The 25,197-nt window shown below is 34.2% G+C and overlaps 1 pseudogene; it reads left to right on the forward strand.

Annotated features, from left to right (window-relative positions):
• Positions 1 to 25,197, forward strand: part of LOC109098077 — a 148,574-nt pseudogene that overhangs the window by 79,927 nt on the left and 43,450 nt on the right.

The raw sequence follows: 25,197 nt of genomic DNA on the forward strand, positions 1-25,197 counted from the left end.
TCTGGAAACCTTAAGAGTCGGTGTGGGCGTACATTGTGAAGATGTAATTCCCGCACGGATGACCTCATGTGTTTTGTTCTGCTCTGATGGAAAAATGTTTGTGTAGTATAAGAGTAAACATGTGAAATGTATTTGCAGCCTGAAGGAGTTCCTACCAAAAGAATACATCAAACAGAGGGGGGCGGAGAAGAGAATTTTTCAGGTATGTGACCCTCTGATGGCTTTACACTATCCGTTATTCTAAGAAAACATACCATTAGGCACTATCCATGACTAACACACAGCCTGAAACAGCCTGAAACCATTAAAAAAAGAACGGATTTTGAATATTTCAACACATGGTCAGTGATTTGTGTATTTCCCCTTAATTTTAAACTTTAATTAATACAAAAATTTTATTTTATACAAAATTGTAAAAATTAAAATCTGAGTAACAGGGTTGAAAATCAAGCTGAAATTAAATCCTAGCTTGTCTGGAATCAAAGCTTTGTTTGTAATTATTGATACATTTGCTAGCAATGGAATTTTTTTTATTATCATTTCTTTCAGTTTTTGTTTTTTATTAAAGTACCTTTGGTAACAGGGTTGAATGGTTGAGCTGAAATCGCAATAAACAACAGAGGCTGTAAAAAAAAATGATGTGTTATATTGCAAAATATGGGATACAGCTAAATATTTAACTTTTGGTAGTTAAAAAGATTTCATTAAAGTTTGTTTCATTGAAATTGTTTTATTACAATGTACAAAATATCAATTCAATAGATAATTTCAGTTCTGTAGATAACTGTATGATTTTAATTACCATTGGCAAAAAATAAGAAAAAAGAAATCTTACATACATTGTTGTTTACTGTGATTTCAGCTCAACCATTCAGCCCTATTTCCAAAGTTATTGTAAGAAAACCAAAAGGAAAGAAATCAAACAAATATTTTTCTAATTAATAGGAAATTTAGCAATAATGACAAACAAAAGTTTGATTCCAAACTAACTAGCTCGTAATATAAGCTACATTTTTCAACCCTGTTACTCAGAGACATGTATGTATGTATGTATGTATGTATGTGGGAAATCGTAGCCTTGTGTATGGGGTATGTCGTGTATGTAGCCTACGTACGTAGAGATGTTTGTATGGGGAAAATCATAGCCTTGTGTGTTAGAGAGTCGGACTCGGCAACTACCTACGGTTGAGGTGTTTGAGCAAGGGCACCGCAATACCCCCCAACTGCTCCCTGGGCGCCGCAGCATAAATGGCTGCCCACTGCTCCGGGTGTGTGTTCACGGTGTGTGTGTGTGGATGGGTTAAATGCAGAGTACGAATTCTGTATGGCACTACTTGGTATGGGGTCAACCTATGTGTGTGTATGAATGTGTGTGAGTATGGGTCACCATACTTATATAATATATATATGTGGTATATATATATATATATTTTTTTGGATGCAATTAATCACAATCAATCATTTGACAACACAAATAAATACTTACCCCATTTTGGATGCAATTAATCACAATCAATCGTTTGACAGCACTAATAAATGTGACCCTCTGTGTGAAATCCGGGCTAAAATCTCAAAATCTAATTATGAGATCATGCGCATCAAAGTTTGATTTCAACCATTAATTTCACTATAATTTCAATCTTTGACATGGCCTTACTCAGTCAATAAAAAGGTTAAGTTTTCTCAGAATGTTCTTTACCTTATAAATGATGATTTTATGTAGAAAACAGTATAATCACAAAAAAATTAATTTAGGCTTTCACAGAGAGGGTCACATCTGAGTATTACTTCTCATAACGTGTTTTTATACATGTTTTCAGCATATATTGAGCTCTCCAGTGTGAATTAAAACCTGATTAAAAACACAACAGACTAAGTTGGCTTGTAACCAAAAGGTTGTTGGTTCAAATCCCACAATGGCTGAGAAGTATTCATATCTTAATCTCCTCACCAGGATCACAAAAGCTGCGGTGAGATCACAGAGATTGAGGCAAAAGTAAAGTATGTGAAGCTTGCCAGGTCCCTACGCACATACGGAGTGTCCTTTTTCCTGGTGAAGGTGAGTATTTTACAGTTCAAACTTAAGATTGTGATTCTGTTGAAAGTGTTAAAATGCAGATAAATATACACAAACAGTTGTGCATGTAGCCAGCTAATATCACACAACAGAACATTTTTATTAAGAGTTATTGCCCTTGTACAGTATAATCCTGTGCTGCACAATAGTTTTCTCTTATCACCGTCAATTCAGACTGCAAGCTCACAAGTCGAGTAAAATATCATTTCTTTTTCTGTGGCGCAGCACTGCCAATACTTACCGTAGCCATGCAGAAAACTTTGGACTGTACAGTAAACCAGCAAAAAGAGTGTTTTGATTAATTGGAACCAATGGAACTAATTCATACTATCAGCACAATCAGAGAATACAAGCACAGACAGATTCAAAATAATGTCCAAAAGACTGTCTATAGCGGATTCTTCAACAACAAGCACTTTATTTCTTAAGGGTAGCTTGAATTTAGATTGGTGTGTGGTGATGGTGTGGTGTGTGTGTTTGTGTGTGTGTGTGTGGGTGTGTGTGTGTTGTGTGGTGTGTGTGTGTGTGAATGTGTGTGTGTGTGTGTGTGGTTGTTTGAAAATGAAGTTAAAATATAAACCCCTTTCCTTGAAAATAAATTTTTTAATTTAAAAAACCCCCAAAATCCTGAAAAAAACAAACCCCGTCCTAAAATTTTACACCAATAGCTTGAATTTTAGGGCACAACAACATTATGGAACAACTTCACCTATGGATTAGTTGCCCTGCAGTATATGTATATTTGTCAACAGTCAACTGTATGAAATGAAAGATGATGTACAGATCTGGGGCGGGGCTAGTGTGTTAACAGCGTTAAAATATTTTAATCGCGTTATTTTTTCATAGCTAATTAAGTTAATGCGTTAAAAATCTTAGAATCCTTTTAATTCATGTAAAATTATTTCATAATTATTTCATGTTTTGTTATTTTTGTGTTTAGAATTTTAGTATAAAAGAATATTATGTATATAATTTTTGGCCACAGAATGCAGCAACTGACCAATCATAATCAAGTATTCCAGAGGCCCTTGTAATTAATTGTTAGATTTAAGCAAATAAGCCTGTGTGTGTTTATCCATATACAGGGTTCTTAGAAAGTGTTTCCGTTTATTTCAGTTGTGTTTGTGTTTTTAAGACTATTAAGCATTCTTAAGCTGTACGGTACACAGAGGAAGATTTACAAGCTGCCCGCTCAAGGATCAGTTTCAGGTCATTAGTGGAGTGTAGCTAAGTGCCCGGTTTCAAATTAATAGCACCTAACATTAGATTGCACTGCTCGGAATGAGCAAAAACGCCGTCCCTGACCAACGCAGACAATTAGACAATGAACATTTACCAAAAAAAAAAACTATATTTACCCACATTGCATAAGCCTCACCCTTGAAAAGCGATGCCATTCAGGACTGTAAACAATGTCAGCAGGTCGTTATTTATAATGCACTCTTATCAGAGGTTGTTATTTTCGACCCACAGGTGAAAACAATAGCCTGGAGATGTCCGGCGCAAGAGGTCATTTAAACGTTTAGTGTTTGTTTTTATTATGTATTTGTGCGGTGGTAAGAGTCCTCTGGCAGGATGCCATCAGTGGGCAATTGTTTTGGTTCATGAGTGTGTGAGAGATGAAGGGAAATGGCAAAAGGCACCAGGCCACGGTCGAGTAGCACATATACTGTAGTCTAGTTTTAGACGCTGCCGCCCATTTAGCAGCTGCACTGCCTGATTGGCTGGATGGTGTACTGTGTGGAGAATATGCATTTACACATCGGTATCAAGGTGCAACTGTATGATTTTGTAAACCAGATTTCCATATACTGTATGTATCATGTATGACAGTTATTAAAGAACAAAGAATCTTGAAGTGACTTATGAGTTTGAGAATCTTAAAAAGAGTCAATTCACATACATTCAGAATCGTAAATGTCTCCAAAACATCTGTTAAATGCTGTTCTAACATATAAACAACGTCAAATAAATGTTTGGTTGAAATATGTGTGCTATCAGAGAGAATGTTCCAGTTATGTTATCTTTAAATACCCAGAGAGATCGTTTGACAAGTAGAGTTTTCGTTCCTGTGTTGACGTATTTCCTGTTGAAACAAGAAGTTTGAGGAGGGATATCAAAGGCCTCTATTTGTTTTTTAATATATAATATGTTTTAGTTATGTCACAAGTTCTCAGCTGAGATCATGATTTGCTTCATGCTAATTGTGGAATCATGAGGCAGAACGTTTTAATTATTAGGAGCATTTGATTGGTTGATCGCTGTAGTGCAGGATGAGTCATCGGTACTTTACATCTGTTTTCCTTGAAAAAGTAAAAAAAAAATGCTAAAGATTACATTTTTTAATTCTATTATTTAATACTCTGAAACACTCAACTGTGGTCAAACATGATATATTATTTATAATCATTTGATTGAATGTTTTTATAAATGTAATGCATAATAAAATTATACACAATTATTTATATATAATTTGTTTACTTGCACTAAATGTAGTTATTAAACACATGTACATGTAGTTATTAAAATACAATTCATATTATAATAATATAGTACATATTATAGACATCTAATACATATATATAACCAAACAATGACCAAACAATCCGTTACTCTGCAGACACTGTGGTAATATATATATATATATATATATATATATAAAATATCCAGACAATGACCAAACAATCCAACACCCTACAGACACATACTCAATCAACATATGACCAAACAATCCGTTACTCTGCAGACACTGTGGTAAGGCGTTGAAAGAGAGTTGAAATAAGGACAGTGAACTGCTTACAGAGCGATACTCTTTCAACATGATTAATGAGCAAAACAAATTTTGTAATCGCATAAATACTGAAATGAAGTCAGCAATCAGCAGCCCATTGTGTATTTCGGTCCTCGCCACACAAAACACAAACGCCATGTGTTATTTTTCAACAGGAGAAGATGAAAAGCAAGAATAAGTTGGTCCCGCGTCTGCTGGGCATTACCAAAGAGTCAGTGATGAGGGTGGATGAGAAGACCAAAGAGGTGGTGCAGGAGTGGCCCCTCACCACAGTCAAGAGGTGGGCAGCCTCACCCAAGAGCTTCACACTGGTACGTTACATTATTCACTCCATTTAACACGAGCCACAGTGTGTTTGGATTCTTCCTTGGATTCTGCATTCACTTTATCTGCTCAGTAGGTTTATATACTTCTGCATACAGTGAATAAAAGTATGAAAGTATTTGGTCACTTAATATTGTCATGGCAGCTGCCTCTGTAATAAGAAATTACAGTAAATTGAAATGTAATGCATACATTTAAGTATTTTTATATCGTATTCAAGACTGTTCTTAATATATGTTTTCACACATTTATATTGAGCGGCATTGACCGTAACCACTTATATCATTGTAAAACTGTTGTTTTGGCTATAATCTAATAATAGTTGTTTTTTCCTTGATAAAATGCCCCAGTCCTCTACTACTTGAGTGTTTTAACCTTGCTGTGCGATGCGCAGTTCTGCTCCACCATTAAGAGCCACTTTTAGCATCTCATGTGCAGCACTTGTGCTCCAAGGACAGTTGGCTGACTTCCTGTCAGCTAAAGCAGAATAAGCTCATCAACACAGCCTTGAGATGTGTGCTTCTCATATCTGTTGTGTGTGTGTGTGTGTGTGTGTGTGTGTGTGTGTGGTGTGTTTTGTGTGGGTGTGTGTGTGTGTGTGTGTCTCTCAACTCATAGCAGAATACATTGTGTGTGTGTGTGTGTGTGTGTGTGTGTGGTTTCATGCAGGATTTTGGTGAGTACCAGGAGAGCTATTACTCTGTCCAGACCACAGAAGGGGAGCAGATCTCTCAACTCATCGCAGGATACATTGACATCATCCTTAAGAAAGCAAGTCACCGGCTCTTCAACATGTGAATTGTGAATTAAAGGAACAGTTCATCCAAAAAGAGAACATTATTCACATTTCCCATGTTTAAACTTTCTGCCGTAATTGTAATTTTTGGGTGAACTATCTCATAGTGATCTATCCTGTAGATATTCCTTTTTTTTGGTGCAGTTTATTTATTTATTTACTTACTAAAATATTTTCCTCCCCTTATTTTACAGAAACAGAGTAAAGATCGGTTTGGTTTGGACGGTGATGAGGAATCCACCATGCTGGAAGAATCTGTATCCCCGAAAAAGTCAGTGGAAATCTCTTGTTCTTGTCCCATGATACCTTGTTTTCAGGCAGCAAAACAGACACCTTCTTGTCACACTTATAATTGTGTTGTGCTAATTTTTTTATTTCTACAAACATCTACTTTTCAATTATCTGAAGTACAAAATCACAGTAACAGGGTTGACTGTTTTACAGTGTAATTTGACTTTAAAAGCCTTTTGCTCAAGGTTGTGATACTATAAAGAGAATGTAATACTTATATTTCTACAAATATCTAGTTTTCATTAATTACTTGCTTACTATACAAAATCTTGATAACAGGGTTGACTGTTTTACAGTTTAATTTAACCTTACAAGCCTTTTGCTTAAAGTTGTGACACCAGAAAGAGAACATAATACTTATATTATTATGTTCTGTTTTTACTTAATTATGTTTGCTGTTTTTACTTAACAGGGTTGATATTTTAAGATAGTCCCATAATGACAAATGTAACAAAATAATCAAAGCATATTATCCACTGTTTTTCACAAAATGAACTCCAAAATATTAGTAAGGATCAGTTTGGTTAGGACTATGATAAGGAAATCCACCATGTTGGATGAATCTGTACGTGTTTCAGCCAACAGCCATCTCATCACACTTTTAATTGCATTGTGATTACACACCTAAAACATTTTTTTTGTTGAATCACTGTGTTTCATTTGTATTCACCTCATAGTGGAACTAAGGTGTCTAATGACATTGGAGGAAATGCTTGGGCTGTACGCTGCCATTTTCGATTACAAGGAGATAGAGACACTTTTTTCTCTTCTTTTACCCTTGATGTGGAAGGCGCTGAGGGCAAGAGAGCGAGATTATTATTTCCACAAAAAGCGCTACCTCATCAGCAAAACGTAATTTAAGCTATCAGGTTTCTGGAAGAGAGAGAGATAGTGAATGTGTGAACATCTCGCTATTTCTCAGCCGCTCAGTAAATGTATCTTGGTATTTATGTATTTGGGTCATTCTGAGTAACGGTTGTCTTTTGCAGTTTGAGTAAGTACATTTCTGTAAATTTTCAAACATTCTACCAAACAAATAAGTGTTGTTAAGAAGTTAAAGTAATAGCAATTAGGATATAATTATGGCTTCAAAAGGGTACTATATAAAGATTGGCAATAACAGGGTTGACAGTTTTATGGTTTAATTTGACTTTAGACTTGATATTTCTGCAAATCTAGTTGTGATTAATACATTGTTTACTATAGAAAATCATTTTAACAGGGGTTGCTGTTCAAAGTCAAAATCAAATTTCAAGGTGCTTCTTAGAGAATTTAATTCTGATATTTTTACGAATATCCATTTTTCAATTATCTGAAACACAGCAACAGGGTTGACTGTTTTATATTTTAATTTGACTTTACAAGCCTTTTTCTTGGGGTCATGGCATTATAAAGAGAATGTAATGCTGATGTTTCTACATATCCAATTATCAGTAATAAGTTACATACTATACAAAATCGTGCTAACAGGGTTGACAGTTGTACAGTTTAATTTGACAATACAAGCCTTCTGTTCAAGGTTGTGAAACATGTTGTTTTAAAAGCATAATTTAATTTTAATATTGATACAATTAGCCAACTTTTAATTAAGCAGATTCTTACTACACAAAAACATGGTAACAGGGTTGATATTTATCATATTTGATAAGGTTTTCCAGACAAATGTAAAGTTCCACTGTTTTTTCACTGAATAAATTTTAATTTACATGCATCTGTATATTAATACAGTGATAAATAGCAGTAATAGATTTAACTAATAGATAACAGTAGTAACAAATTTAGCTACACTTTTTTTTACAGCTTTATTTATTTTTTAATGAAAATGAAATAACACTAATAACATGACAATTTATGAAAAATCAAACTATATATTTGTTTCCCACTTATAGTAAGATCCAAAATTCTTGAGACTGTTTGGAAAATCTGCTTTGAATTTTTTCAATAATTACATCAATAAAAACTTTAAATATATTATTAAAAAAAATTAAAAAAAATTAAAAACAAAAAGAAAACTATTTAAAGTATTATATGGCCCCATACTTCAACTCCAGCAGTGCTTTTATCTGGCCTGGGCTCTGGTTCTGTCAGAATGGGATATACAGATGGGTCACGTCCTCTCAAGCGCTGCCTGAAAAGTGGTTGTTATGGGCGACGGCATCCCACTTCTCTCTGTTGGAGAGGGGGAGACATCGGGCATCAGTGCCTGAGTCTGTCCTTGTGCCAGCCTACTCATGTTACTTCTAGCACTATAATCCTAAAATTGAGGCTTCTCACAATGAGCTGTAATTAAGCAATAGTGCCTGAAGCGTCTGTTTTCCTGGTGTGGATAGGGAAGCGTTGCTCAGCTGATTTTAATGGCTGTCAGTAATTACCGTAACAACAACAACAACCATCATTCGCAGATATAAGGGTGAATGCAGGCTGACAGCATCTGATAATGAGCCATTACTTCTTCGTAGGTCCACCATCCTCCAGCAGCAGTTTAATCGGGTGGGTCGAGTTGAGCATGGGTCAGTGGCGCTGCCTGGCATCATGCGCTCGGGGTCAAATGGGGGCCCCGACACATTCAACATGGGCACCATGCCCTCGTCTCAACAGCAGATCACCATGGGACAGCTGCACAGAGGACACATGCCCCCTCTGGTGAGAATATGCAACTGCAATGATGTTTATATCACTGTCGCATCATATGCGGAGCGGTTCTGCTTTCACGGTTCCATCTGTTGCCTAAATCTTCATTGTGATTTATTTGTGCCTAACATACTGTAAATTAGACTGTCACATTTGATAATCGGGATAATTGGTTGTTTTTTGCTTTCAGGTTTACGATTGTGGCGACTTGGTGAATTATTAAAATTGATAGTTACGTAGCATTTATCAAATTTTCTCTGCACTGCTATTTTAGTGTACAACTTTTTATATTTAAGACACTATTATACTTTTTATTATTATTTTAAATTAAAAATTGAACAAATATTTTCCATTTTCATTTTAGACTAGTTTTTTTCAGAGATTTTGTTTTTTAAATAGTGTTTTAATGAATTTTTATTTCAGTATTCGTTAGCTATTTTAGTTTATTAAGTTAAACTAAATGAAAATTCGATTTTCTTAAAGTAAATATATATATTTTTTATTATTAAAAATGGACTAAAAACTTTGTACTACAAACAGAAAAGTTTCACATACAGATAATAACATTGTCAAAACAATCCCCTCATTACATGGATCTGCGAAAATGACTAAAAATGTTGTATTGTGCATGCCAGGCCAGTAGTTGGCGATATTACTTTGTAAAGAACACTACGTGTCTGCAAACAGACCTATAGATTGAACATGTAATATGTATGCACATGACAAAACGTTTTTACTGTCCTATTAACTGCCAAGTAAATTACACTGTCCATCTGCCATCAGTGGTTCAACCGTAACATTATGAAGTGACGACAATACTTTTTGTATGTGAAGAAAACTAAAATAATGACTTTATTCAACAATTTGTCTCCTCTGTGTCTCTCCGCATCACCGTAGCACCATTTTGGAGAATATCTGCTGAAAGCAGGCAGCGTACGCTCTTCTGTGTCAGCCGTGCCACAAGGATACGTTTTTTACATACGTACAATGTATTTACGTTTTTTACATACTTACAACATATTTACGGTTTGATTTGAACTAGATACAGCGTATCCTTGTGGCGCGGCTGACAAAAAGTATTCTCGTCGCTTCATTACGTTATGGTTGAACCACTTATGGCAGATGGACCATTCTGATGATATCTTTCATACTTTTCTGGACCTTGACAGTGTAAGTTACTTGGCAGTTAATGGGACAGTCTCACGCCTTCCCTGTTTTTATCCAAAATATCTTAAATTGTGTTCCGAAGACGAACAAAGCTTTTACGGGTTTGAAACGACATGGGGGTAAGTGATTAATGACAAAATTTTCATTTTGGGGTGGAGTATACCTTTAATGGCCAAAACAAAAAGTGTTTTCTATTTTTAATTAAAAACAGTGTTAACTATTTAGTTAGTTAACTATATTATTATATTAGTTAAACTATATTATAGTTTAAGTTAATTATAACCTTTTCTAAACCTATGCAGTGTAACCTAGTGGTTTATGATCTAAACTGGTAACCATAGGGTTCTGCGTTCGAATCCCACCCAGGTTTGCCCTTGCTTACTGTAAGGCCAGAACATCTACACAAATATGCAAAATTTATCTTCAAATGTTTGTGGCATTAAACCACTAGGAGTGTACAGCATGTTAAGGTGCACATTTACAGTACCATTTTTAGTGAATTTTTGTGGGTGTATCCAGTCATTTCAACAGGATTCAATGCAATGTGAAAGATTTCCCCACACAGATTTCACAAGAAGTAAAGTGACTGCTGTGTGAGCAATACATAACTACACTATTGACTGAACTTTTTTCTTGTCGAAGTCGAAGATTTCACTGCACTTTTATTCAGGTAGCTAGCTGTAAAATGCTTCTCAAACTGTTACTCTAACCTTACTTGAAAATTAACTAAGATAGTTCATGTGCACTTCATACACTACAATGCACTAAACAGATTCATATCTAGCTTGTGATTGCGTACATCCATAGAGTTTGTTAAAACCCAATTTTTTTTTTTTTTTTTTTTTTTTTTGCATAAAATGACTCTTGTGCCGTCAGAGTCTGGCCCAGCAAGCACTGATGGGAACTATCAACACCAGTATGCAGGCTGTCCAGCAGGCACAAGCTGACCTGGGAGAAGTAGACAATCTTCCACCACTAGGACAAGACATGGTAAGAAATTATACTAAGAAAATCAAACTTTTTTTAATGTAAAGTGTGGAACTAGTGCAAAAATGTTGTATTGCTGTAAACCTTGATATTTCTTAGAAAAAAGACATGAATATGCTAGTATTCACTCTCCTTTCTTTTCTACAAAAAGGCATCCCGAGTGTGGGTTCAAAACAAGGTGGATGAATCAAAACACGAGATTCACTCCCAAGTGGACGCCATCACGGCTGGAACCGCGTCAGTGGTCAACCTCACTGCCGGTATGTAACCGAATGAGAAATTACCCATAAACCTTCTGGACCTTTATTTACATACAAAAAAATACATGGTTTTCATTTTGTTTTTAGTACTTTTTACTTTTATGTAATAAAATTTAATACAATTGTATTAAAGTAAATTAAAATACAATTTTATTTTAAAAAATACTTTTTTTCCTTTGTGCATCTTTTCCAATTAAACTATAAGTATGACAAATTCTGCAAAATTATTATTTTAGTGTGTATTACAGAAGAATAACATTTGAAATTAGCCCTAGCAAGACAAACAATGTGGTGGAAATGAAATTTATGTTGGAAATGATCTTAACTTTCCTAAAAATGATTGCTGTGATGAATATACACTGTTGGACATTATTTCAGGCCATAAATGAATAAACATCATTTGTCCAATACCACTAGTGGATGAAAATGATGATGGTTTAGAAGGAATGGACACATGCAATATCTACTTTTCTTGGTTTATACCAGCAACTGATGAAGGAAAAATGTGTTTCCTCTCACTGCTAAATAATAAGTCACTCTCCAATTGCACTAATAAATATTTCCATTAATGAATGTGAAGTTTTTTGTCCTGAAGCTGAACTGTTTGGCAGGATTTGTGTATTCCTTCCCACGTTCTGGAGAGCTTCCATGCGGACCAGACCAGGTTTTTGCTGGATTTAATCTCCTCATGCCATCTGTTTGATAGTGCGGAGATTTGCCTGTTAACCAGCAGCCCGGCTCAGACTTTACTGCTTTTTTGCAGCCTGTGCTTTACATCTGTTCTCATACCCTGAAGAGCTTGTTAGGATATGATGTGAAGTGTGGATGTGTAAACTAGAGACGGAATGCATGCGTGTTTGGCTTCATATGGATCTCATTTTGAGCGAGATCACTAATAATGATCATATTATAGCATGTTGCAGATCTGAGCAGTGCATGTTGAAGCCATGAAAGTAAAATTGTCTCTACTTGCTCCTGGTTTTATTGTGAACAATTTATCAGTTTATTGTTTATTTTTCTTACTTATCAAATTCAGTCTTAAAATACTGAAGTCAGTAATATAAATATATGACTTATTACATATTTAAAACTATAATCAAGTAAACAAAGAGCGAAATCAACAAACAAATCTGTAAAAATATATATAGATTTTTTTTTCAGTTATTACCAAAATTGAATTGTGGTGTCATTTCTAGAGGTCAACCGATGTATCGGTTTTGCCGATTAATTGGCACCGATAGTTGATTGCTGAAACAATCGGTTATCTGCAAAAATCCATGCCGAAAGTTTTCCGGGTTGCGTCCGTTGCTGGACCGGCTGAGAAGGGTCTTTTTTCATTATACAGCGCTAGAGCGGCCTCTAGTGGTTGAAATCACTGACAGCACGTGCTATTTGGTTAGACACGTGATGCTGCACGCTGAACAGAGCGAGAAACTTCAGACCCAGGTTTAAATGCAGCTAACAGAAAATCCTGCCGTGCCACAGAGCGCCATTAACATAGTTTTCCATAAAATTACATTATATTCACCCCGAATCATTGTTAATGTACATAATGAATTGTATATTGAGCATTTTCATCGAAACATTTGTCTTTCTGTGGCTCTAATAAAGTCTGTATGCTTCATTTATAAAGCTATAATATAGATCGCTCTTTCCGTTTGCTCTGTTTTTTTAAACATTGAACTTCAAACTTATCTTTGACTCATTGTTCATTCTTGAAGTAAACTTGTGTCCGTTTGGTGAATAAATAAACTGTTTTAGACCGGTGCTTGAGTTGAACGTGATGCATTCGGAGTGTGTGTGATACCGGTGAGTTCTCCTAGACTCAGTGCTGCTCTTTTTTTTTTTTTTTTTTCGATAATCATTAAGTTTTCAAGAATAGAAGCAGTTTAAGTGTGAGAGTATACATTGTGCTGGTATAATTGTAGTGCCCTGTAATCTCTGTGATGCGGAAAACGCTGACTGAATCGCGGAATCCAGTCATAAACACAGAATTCACAGTTTAATGCGGAATGTCATGGAATTGGTCAAATTTTGAATTAATTAATTAAAAGTAGGTCATTACACTTAAAACAAATCGCAATATGGACTAGTATATGTTACTGTTAAGCTGCAAAAGTCAATTTAAATATGAATCCTGCATGTTCTGCGTGACTCTAATGAATGACGCAGACGCAAAGTTTTATTTATACTGAAGTGCGTGTGACGCTCGCGGTGATTTCAGCTTCTGTCGTCTCTCTAAATGAGGACGTAAACACATGAACAATATCTCCAGAACTGAGAGAGATTTCATGAGCTTCTGACCATTTGATTTGAGTAAAACTAGCCTCATATCACATACACAGAACCGTAAAGGTATTCACGGCACCCCGTCAAAATAAAAGTCTGGTCTATTTTTCAGTATAATATACATAACCTACTACTACTACTACTACTAAAATGAAACAAACATTATTTATTAAGGAATAATCACACAACATTTCTTCCATGTTTTAATTTAAATAATAAATCCCCTTTTTTTGCCAAAAAAAGTTTGCTTAATTTTCAGTAATTTAAAAGTTAAAAGAAATTAATGTTTCATGCCTTCATTTGATAAAAAAAAAAAAACACAACACACAATTTTTGAAGGGAAAAAAACAAAAAAAAACATGAGGCATCTTTAAGAAAAAAATAAATAAATTAAGTTGTTTTATGGATTCAAATAATCAGACATGCCAAAACACAGAATTTGGTAACAATAAAAAATATGGTGAGAGAAAAAAACATAAAAACATTTCATAGGGCCCTAAACATGTAATTTTTGTGAAACCTTTCATTAAATTGATGTGAAAATTATATAGTTTCATGGTTTATAATTTAATTAGACTTGCTTTTTGATTAATAAACTTTAACTATAAAACAGAGTGGAGAAAAAGACTAAAATGGAAGAAAACAGAAAAACAGAATCCAGAAAAATTAAAACGGAAATAACGGAATTTGGAAAAAAATAAAACGGAATTTAGGAAAAAAATAAAACCGATTTTGTGGTGATTTCAACATTTACTATTACTGTTATTATTACTTTTATTATTATTATTACAAGTATGATTCAGTACTGTTTTTTTTTTTAAATAAAGCACTATTTTAGTTTTTGTTCAGTATTTATTTTAAAAACTATCGGTTAATTAATCGGTATCGGCCAGTGTGGTCCAACCTAGCTATCGGTATCGGCAAAATCCACTATTGGTCGACCTCTAGTCATTTCAGTCACATTTTTTTTCATGTGTCAGAGAATAGCTTAAGATAAAACGAGTCATGTAATGTTTAAAAAAAATGACGTTTAAGAAAAGTCAAGTAAATTTAATCTATTTTGTGCATCATTTCAAAGCTGTAGTTTTGTAGTGTTAATTTAGTATTATTTATATACTATTATAGTTTTAATTAATATTTGAATTAATTTAATTTTTATATTGTTAGTTTTCATTTTAAATGTAAGATTTTTTTCTATATGCAGTACCTTTAATTTGTAGTTCTTAGTTTTAATAATTTAAGTACTTTAACGTATTTATTTCAGAGATATCGTAATTAATTTTTGTTATAGATTGTCATCTAATAGTACTATTTTTTTTAATTTCAGTTTTATTTCAGTTACTTACAATGATTTTTAATAGTTTTAGTTTCAGTTAACAATTACAGCACCTGTCAAGTTATGCAGAAAGTATGAAATTATGATTCAGTTGAATTAAGTTAATTTTATATTCTCAGTTTTTATTTTAATTTTTAGTTTAAAATTTAAGGTTTAGTAATTTTATGTGATTTTTAAATATAAATATATATATTATATAATATATATAATATATATATCATATAATAATATATATATTATATTATATATTTTTTTTTTTTTTTTATTTTATTTTTTTTTTTTTTTAATTTTGTATTTAGTACTGTTTTGTTCCAGTATTTTGCTAGGACAACATTTCTCATTTTGTTTTAGACAATTTTTTTTTCATCTAGTAGTAATACTTTATTTTGTTTGCTATATTTCAATTACTATTATTTTCAATAATTGTTAATATTTTGTTTCCGTTAACAATAACATCACTTGTCAAGTTATACAGAAATTGTGAAATTATGGTTTAATTGTGTGTATTTGAGACACAAAATAATAGATATCTTTAATTCTATTCATATACCATGTTTTAATAATATTTTTAATTATTCTTAGCCAAACAAAAGAGCATTTTTAATTTTAGAAATATAACAAAAATTTCATTCCCGCCACAATCATTTACAGAATATGTGAATAGTTACTGATAGTTTGTTTCTGTTTTTAAGTGAACTCAAACTTTAAATCTCTCAGTCTTTGTCCATCTCTCTTTCCAATCCTTCCAGGTGACCCTACGGACACGGATTACACCGCCGTGGGCTGCGCCATCACCACCATCTCCTCCAACCTGACCGAGATGTCCAAAGGGGTGAAGCTCCTGGCGGCTCTGATGGAGGACGAGGTGGGCAGCGGGCAGAATCTGATGGGGGCGGCCCGGACCCTCACAGGGGCCGTTTCTGACCTGCTCAGAGCCGTGGAACCAGCTTCTGGAGAGGTGACGAATGCAAACACGCAAACCCCTCGACCCCATCACATCTAATCCGCCAATAACGCACTGCTGTTTACAGGCGGATTTGATAATGAACTCGTTAAGCTGTGTTTTTCCATCCTGGTTTGCAGAGCACAGTCACAATCTGTTTACTTGTTTGGCTTGTGCTAGACAGGGTAATTGTAGTGGGGTGCCGAGCAAATAGACAGGATGTGATTAGCAGTGCATTTGAGTTTTGAGACATTGCGGTGGCAGTATGAGGTTCATTTCTTATGTGCCAATATCCCCCCACAGCCCAGACAGACGGTGTTGACGGCGGCAGGCAGCATCGGCCAGGCCAGCGGAGATCTTTTGAAACAAATGGGAGAAGGAGAAACTGACGAGAGATTCCAGGTGCGTCTTTCTTTCTGGAATAGAGCACAGTAGTGAATACAGAAGATTTTTTATTATTTATTTTTTTTACAGAATTTCGAACTTTGATTCAAAGGAAAAATGTATATGAAAATTGGAAGAAAGGATATACTTCATCCTAATGTTATTCCGAACCTGTATGACCCGCTTTCTTCACAAAAAGAGATGTTTTGAGGAATGTTCGTGCTGCCGTTTTCCGTACATGGAAAGTAGTGTTGAATGGGCTGTCCCCCCGTCATTTAAACTGTTTTTGCAAGTCTCTCATGCTCACCAAGGATACATTAATACAAAAAGACAATTATACTGTAGAAGCAGTAATATTAGGAAGTATATTTTAAAGATTAATTTATTAATGTGATGGCAAAGCTGAATTTTCAGCAGCCATTCATTTGTCTCAAAATGAGGGAAAGTAATGTGTAAAAAATAAATGTAAATCTTTTTTATACAATTTATACTGTATTTAAAAAGTTTGTGGTGATTTAAACAGAAATGATGATTTCAACAGACAATTCAGTCATAAAAGTGAAATGTATTCCTAAAAATCAAAATTGTCATCAAATTAAAATTTTAAAGCAAAACTATTTTTGCCCATTTATAATCATTAACATATTACTATATATTATACAATATATATATATATATATTATATAATATATATATACAACATATACTATATAAATAGTAATAATAGCATATATATTCAACATTACTATTATATATATATATATTATATAAATATATCTTTTTTTAATAAGTATTAAAACAGTATTTTTAAGTTTATTACAGAATATATATAGAACACTGATAGCACACATCTTAGAGACGTCTGTCTGATGCGCATGTTTGCATCTGGGTAACATATTTTTTACAGTGTTTCTCAAGTCTCTAGTACGTTTCCTGTCAGACGTCAAATAGACATATAGAAAATGTCTGTAAGAAGTTTATGATTTAGAATGTATGTAACTGACATCTTAAGTTTGTGCACAGCAGATGCTTTCCAGATACATCTGGAAATATATATATCTGTCTTGAATGGATAAAATGGGTAAAAAATGAATGGTATTTTTGTGTCTGCAACTTCTGTTGTGCTCTCTTGTTTGCCTGCATTCACTGATTGGTTCATGTCAAATCCCTCAGCCAATCACATGCTTCTCATCTCATTATTTCTTGGCAAAGCAGTTTTCTCTTGTTGTAAACACTTTAGCGCCCATTTTCGACACGTACAATTTGATTTAGTGTGGTTCAGCTGATGCTGTCACACTCAGTTAGCCTCTGAGAGCCCTTTATTGCCCTCTATTTTATTCTGTTAAACTCTATCCTTGCGTTTATTTCATTCATTAGTCTGGGCCAGGTTGCCTCACAGTGTGTTGCTCTGATGACGAATATGTTTCAGGACATTATGATGAACCTGGCTAAAGCCGTAGCTAATGCCGCTGCTATGCTGGTGCTGAAAGCCAAGAACGTGGCACAGGTGGCCGAGGACACGGCGCTGCAGAACCGAGTCATTACCGCCGCCACACAGTGCGCGCTCTCTACCTCACAGCTGGTGGCCTGTACAAAGGTACTTTTCAGAGTTTGTTGGGGAGTAAATGATGCTGATAATTTGTACGTATTACTGATGACCTTTAAACTTGTATTTATTGAAAGATATCTGGAATATACTAGAGCACATCTGTCTGGAGATAGAATTATCTGTTTGTTGATGTTAGTTTCAGGAAAACTGAGTGGCTAGTGTTTGGGGTCTGTAAGATTTTTTTAGAAAAAAGTCTCTTGTGCTGCATTTATTTGATACAAAAATACAGTAAAAACAGAAATATTGTGAAATATTTTTGCAACTTAAAATAACTGTTTTCTGTTTTAATATATTTTAAAATATTATTTATTTTTGTGATCAAAGCTGAATTTTCAGCATTATTACCCCAGTCTTCAGTGTCTCATGATGCTGCTTCGTATTTTTGTGGAAAGTGATTCATTTTTTTTTTTTTTTATTCTTTTATGAATATGAAGTTCAGAAGAGCAGCATTTATACGAAATATAATTTTTTTGTCATATTTTAAATGTTTAATGTTGAATGTCTTTAATTTTGATCAATTAAATGTATCTTTACTGAATAAAAGTAATAATTTCTTTAAACAAAAAATCCAACACTTGAGTTAACTAAAAAAAAACAGTATGTAAATTGCTCCATAATTTCTACCAAGTTTGAGTGAAGAAATCCTATTTGGATAGGTTTTTAAAAGTAAGAAGTACATCTGCAAAACATGAATTTGAATGGGTCTTTGTAAGATAACCACACATAAGGCACCAAATGTTGTTTGTTGATCATTTAGAATAAGAAACTCCAGACTTTATTCCATCAAAGACTTGACTTTAATCAGCGATACATCAGTTGGTCACTATTTAATTTTACTTCACTTTTTTATCATGTGTCATGTTGTTTTCTAACACTTATTTCAGTTCTGAGTTCATATTTTCATTTTCAGCTCTAAAAAAAACACACTTCCTTACACTTGATGCCCAAAATAATCTGTCGCTATTCTGAACACAATGTCTTCCGTCTGTTTCGGTGACGTGCGATTGTCGTAGGTGGTGAGCCCCACCATCTCCTCCCCGGTGTGTCAGGAGCAGCTGGTGGAGGCGGGCCGTCTGGTGGAGCGATCGGTGGAGGGCTGTGTGAAGGCGTGTCACGCCGCCTCAGAGGAGGGCGAGCTGCTCCGACAGGTGAACATGGCGGCTGGCGCGGTCAGCCAGGCCCTCAGCGACCTGCTGCAGCACGTGCGCCACTACGCCAGCTGCGGCGAGCCGATCGGACGCTACGACCAGGCCACCGACACCATCATGACCGTGACCGAGAGCATTTTCACCTCAATGGGGGACGCTGGTGAGTCTGTCCTGAACCGATAGCTTCCTAAAATTTGCCAGAATTATTGCAATACAGTTGCTAAGGTGTTTTGTGGGGTTGCTAGGGGTGTTAAATTAAAAGAGCCCACCTCCAAGGTTTCTTTGCCTGCTTTTTGCTAGAGAAACATTTCTTATTTTTATCAATGTTGAAAACAGTTGTGCTGCTCAGGGTTATTATAGTTAACTAAAATATTACTTTTTCTATTGTTCTATTATTTATTGCAACATTTTATTTGGAATAAATAAATGTTACCTTTTCTTTCTTTTTTTCAGCTAGTTGCCAAGGAAGTATTTCTCATTTTAGTTTTAATTTATATTGATGTACTTAAATGGAAACTGGAATAAAAATAAATAAATATACAGACAAAAAAAAATAAAATTCAAATATGGATAAAAAAATATTGGTGCTGCTTAATATTTTTGTGAAATCTTTTTTCAAAATTGTTTGATGAATAAAAATGTAAGGTTTAATATATAAATGTGTGTGTGTGTGTACATATATGTGTGTGTGTGTATATATATATATATATATATATAAACATTACTGAGTGTATCATACAACATAATTTAATGACTTTAAATAAATAAAAAAAAAAAAAAATAAAAATAAACATTACTGACACCAAACTTTTGAATAGTGTATCATACAACATAATTTAATGACTGTAAATAATTGTTTAATAAATAAAATAAAATACAATTTTAAAAAAATGCAATCTTTGTATAATTTGTAACAATTTTGTAAAATTTTACATCCAATTATTGTGGTAATTGAATATTAAAAGTGCCCACCTTTAAGTCTGACTGATCTCTAGATGCGACCTAATATCATTTCAGAGTTTTCTTTGCCCGCGTTCTCCACCAAAAACCATATGGTTGAACCCTAAGTAATAGCACACCTCTTCTCAACAAGCTGCAGAATTTGAGCTATCATGCACATTGCAGGATGAATTATGTGCCAATGTTTATTACTTGGGGTTAAGGGATTGTTCAAATCCCCTAACCACAAAAATGAGCAATAAAAAAAAGCGATTTTTGCCTTGGAAAGCGCCACTAAATGCGATAGATGGGCCTGTACCACAGGATGTAAAACAATTCCAGGCTACAGAGAATTTATTTAATAAATGGAAATCAAAGTCAAATAAGCATACAGTAATACGCAAGAGAGCTTTAATATCTTTCAGGCACATCGTCCAAACAAAGCATATCTGTGCTGTGACACGATAGGATTAGCTTTTCCATATTCAGAATTGCAAAATTTTTATGATGTTCCTGGCCTCATTTTGAAGCTCTCAGTTGTGCGCTAACATCTCACCCACTTGCAGTCCTAATTCAGGTGAACCATAAGCAATGTTAATTCTCCAATAGCATGTGCTGACAAATATTTAGCTTGATAGCTTTGCTCAGCCTTTGTTTCTTGTCTCTGGTGTTTTTCTGGGAGAATTTGACCCCCAGTTTATTTTGACTCAGTGAGGTCCTTAAAAGTGATTTTGTCTGCGGTCTGAGCTGTGTTTTTGGGCTATTTTCAAAATTGAAGATGTTTGTTATGCTATGGCCGTAAGTCTAAAGAATCCTCAAAAGATTCTGCGCCCGCGAGGTTATCGAAAACATGTCATATAAAACAGCTACAGAGCATCTAATCTGCTTTCAATCACGCACGCCCTGTCTTTGAACTTTTTAAAGAAAAACACATGGCAAAAGCTGCCGGTGGGGTTGACTACAACTGTTCAAGTTAAACATAGAACATGATAAATGACCTCAGCCAACAAATCATCATCATCAAAGATTTGTTTAGCTTGAGAGTAATAGTGGCAATTGGTAGATATTGCTTTATTTTTTTTTCTTTAGCCAATATGCAGAACCATATTAAATGATTTTATTTACGCTTTTTGAATAACTTTATAATTTAGACTACAATAAATATACAGTAGTCAACATTAGAAGTGGATAAAAAAAGTTAATCAAAGTTGTCTTGAGACAAGAATGCATTTTGGTTTTTGGTTTTAGGACAACTCTGATGAAAGGTTTTGATCCACTTCAAATGTTGACTAGTGTATACTTTATTTTTTATTTTATTTTTATTTTTATTTTTTTACAAAATATTCACTGAAAAATAAGAATAAGAGGTATTAAATCCTTAGAATTTTTCAAGATTTGACTGAATGAATGAATGAAATTATAGAATTATATTTCAGTAATTTTTACAATTTCTAACATGTAAAGTATGATATCTTTATATTAATGTAAATACAATAAATAATTTTATTAATGATGATGATGATGATTTTAATAATAATAATAATTAGTACAATTAATATAATTAAAAACTATTGTTGCAAATAAAATGGTTGCAATTTTATTTAATTTTGCAGTTAAAATGGTTGCAATTTTATTTACATATATTTTTTTTATTGTTAAGCTAAACATTTGTCATTTAAACAAAGTATTATCCAAATATATTAAGTAATCTATTCATAAATACTTTTTTTAACCCACCAAATGGTGCCATTTTTTGGTAAACCCCAAATGAAAGAAGTTCAGAAATGTCAATTACAGCAACCAGTAGCCAAAAGGCTGTTTAAGCATTATTTTAGGCTACTGATGTAGTTAATTCACTGATTTAATGCAAATAACAGCAAATGCGCTGCGTTTATAAAAGAAGTGTTACTGTTTAAATACATTGAGATGTTCTCAAAGATGAACCTGACCTCAAGTCTCCACATCCCAGTCAAAAAGCATCCTCAAACGTGGCGGTATTTCAGAAGTGAGGCTGTCGCCCACATTCAGCTGTGAACTTGCATTCAGGTCTGACTTCATTCTGTTATGAAAAGCCTACTTTTCATTTTGAAGTGAATCAAATCAAGTCCAGCCTTTTTCTCTCTCTCTCATTTAACTCTGAAATAGAGAAAATAAAATGGGTGAATGCTGCTTCATGTTGATTTAACAAGCTTACTATTTTCACACTGAATCCGTCCTACGTTTCGAGAGGTGAAACACCCCTTAAGCACACCTCTCTCCCTTGATAATCTTGTCAAAGCTTGTATTTCTGGATCTCTGTAGGTGTTCGGGAAATACAGAGTCCATTTATGGAAAACGAGTAGGCACGCTTTTGAAAGGGCCATCGATCAATGATGTACTTCAGGTCACAGGGGTGCACAACCATTTGAGCACTTCGGTTCCTGAAGCGATATGCAGAGAGAATGCAGAAAGATTGATTTTCAAAGAGAGCAGCTTCAGCGGAGCCAGATTCACACACATCAAATAAACGTGGAATGGCTGTTGGTTTTTTTCTCCTCCAGTCTGGAGTCAAGGACAGTGAATATGCTGTGGATGGAGCCAAGAATGGTGTTTCTGAAGAAATATAAATTCTGCCCACACAGCATGCTGATATTGTGGCATTTAAATTACATTTATTTTCACATTTACAGGTGAAATGGTACGACAGGCGCGGGTTCTGGCCCAGGCCACCTCGGACTTGGTGAATGCAATGCGCTCTGACGCCGAGGCTGAAATCGATTTGGATAATTCCAAGAAACTGCTCGCGGCTGCCAAGCTGTTGGCCGATGCCACTGCCAGAATGGTGGAAGCTGCGAAGGTATAAAAACTAGAGCAAGATACAAACTCTGCATTTACAGTATAAAAAACACCTGGATTATGCCATCATTTCATACCATGAAATTATATTTGTACCATGACAATTTCCACCAAATAATAATTTTCTATTTTTTAAATAATGTTTGTTTTAAATTGTTTTTATTTTTTGTTTGGTTTTTGTTTTGGATTTTTAGATTGGTTTAGGGTTTTTTTTTTCAAGTTCTGTTTTGTGTGTTTTTGTGTGTGTGTGTACGAAAAATGTGGTTTCTTCTTTAATGGTTCAAACACTGATGAATAAATTAAACGCACGCAAACAAATTTTCATTATTGAAAATTCTAATTTAAAATGTAAAAATCATAAAAATTATATTATGCCTGTTTTTTAATGTATATAAATGATAAATTTAATTTCTAGCTCTTTTTAGCATCTCTATACAGATGTTAAGGGCCCCTTAGTGCTACTGACGTGGCTACCAGTAACTTGGCTTCGACATTCTTATAATATTTATCATTTTTCACACATAAAAGCATGTATGAAATACTCATTACATTTATTTGCAATTAACTGTCACTCCAGGGCTGGTTCTACGGGAGTGCGAGAGGGAACAAACGAAAGCAAAAGCACCTCAGTTGAAGAAATAGGTTACTGGCGAAACATATTATCCATATACTTCAGTGTGGATTATGAGTTTGAACTCTGGAGAGCTTCAAAGGTTTCTATTTTTTTCAATGTGTTTTTGTAGCACTGATCAGTGTAGCCAATCACCAAGTTGATTTCCTAAACGCAATGGCCAAGCGGTTAAGTTCCAATCCACTCCATGCCACAGTTTTGTTCAGTACTGCATGCTCGGGAGTCTCTCATTATAACAAACAAAGTTAAAAAACGAAAAACAAATGGACGCAAAAGTACATGGACCGTGTGTGTGTTTTTTTTTTTTTTTTAGTTTGTTATAGAGTTTTTGTTTCATTTAGTTTGTTTTTTGTGTTTTCTGATTTCTTTTTTTTTTGTTTTTATTTTTTATTTTTTTTATTTTATTTTGTTTTGTTTTGTTTGTTGTTTTGGTTTTTTGTCTTGTATTGGTTTTCTTTTTATTTGTTTGGGTTTTTCAGTTTTGTTTTGGAGTTTTTGTTTTATGTTCCATTTTATTTTTTGTGTGTTTGTTTGGGTTCATGTATGTATGTAGGTATGTTTATGTACTGTATGTATGCATGTGTATATGTGCAGCATGGTAATACCATGTTTTTGAATATTCATCATGGCTGCTCCATGCTTTAGGACATATACCATGGCACGATCATGTTACTCTTTGGAATACCTTGTCATATCATGGTAATATGATATTTAATCATTCAGTACTATATCAAATGTTTAACATGATACCATCACTGTACTATGGTACTGCCACAGATCTTTTTGTAAGGGTAAAAAAGAATGCTCGTTGTAGGGTATTTTGTATGTTTCCTTATATATATCCAAAATCAGAAGGACCCAAAATCAGCAGCCACACTGTAATGTGTTCCTCCTCATCACTGCTTCATCTCCGATACCTAAAAGAGCCCTGAGCCATCATTTAGATTTGACTCGTGATAAGATGGACCACAGATTCAATTTTCAATCCCCATCAGCAGCACAGAGAAGTATAAATGGTCAGGATATGATTCTTATGCAGCCATATGAAGTGCAAGCATATGGTTTGTTAGGCACATTTGATACATGATACATTAATCACAACATCACTGCCATTATCAAACGTAAAGAGGAGGAATGAGCCACAGACAGTTTCCTTGGTAACAGAGATGGAGCAGACAGCCCCTAATTCCTCTTTGCATTGAATGTTTTGTAATGCGCCGTAAATGTGTGGCTGGTGTAGCTAAGAGTTCTGCTGTCACTGACAAATTTCCCTTCACAGGGCTGACCGAGTCTGGGATTTATCTGTGACAACTTTGTCCTCTGAGAATTGCCTTTCACTTTCTGTTTAACCAAACAAACAAACAAATAAAGAACAAAAAAAAAAAACAACAATTCAAAAAAACGACATATTAGCTACTAGTTTTTAAAGTAATATGCAGTATGTATACTGTCAGTGTTTACATATGACTATGGTATATATGACTATATTCAAAATATAACACAGCCTCTGCTTAAACTACAAAAATTTAAATTAATAAACTATATAAAACAGTCATATAATACATTTATACCACATTTATTTTTTTTACAAAAATGTAGATTAATTAACTGTATTAATCTGTGTTTTGATACCTGGATACCACTTGCTTACTACTGTAAAACAGGTTATTCTATAAAATATAGCATATTATTTTTGGTGGAACAAATGTCAGTTGAAAGTCTATTTCCACATCATAGTAAAAACATTAGGCAACTGTGA

This window comes from Cyprinus carpio, chromosome B25, assembly GCF_018340385.1.
Source record: "Cyprinus carpio isolate SPL01 chromosome B25, ASM1834038v1, whole genome shotgun sequence".
NCBI lineage: Eukaryota > Metazoa > Chordata > Actinopteri > Cypriniformes > Cyprinidae > Cyprinus > Cyprinus carpio.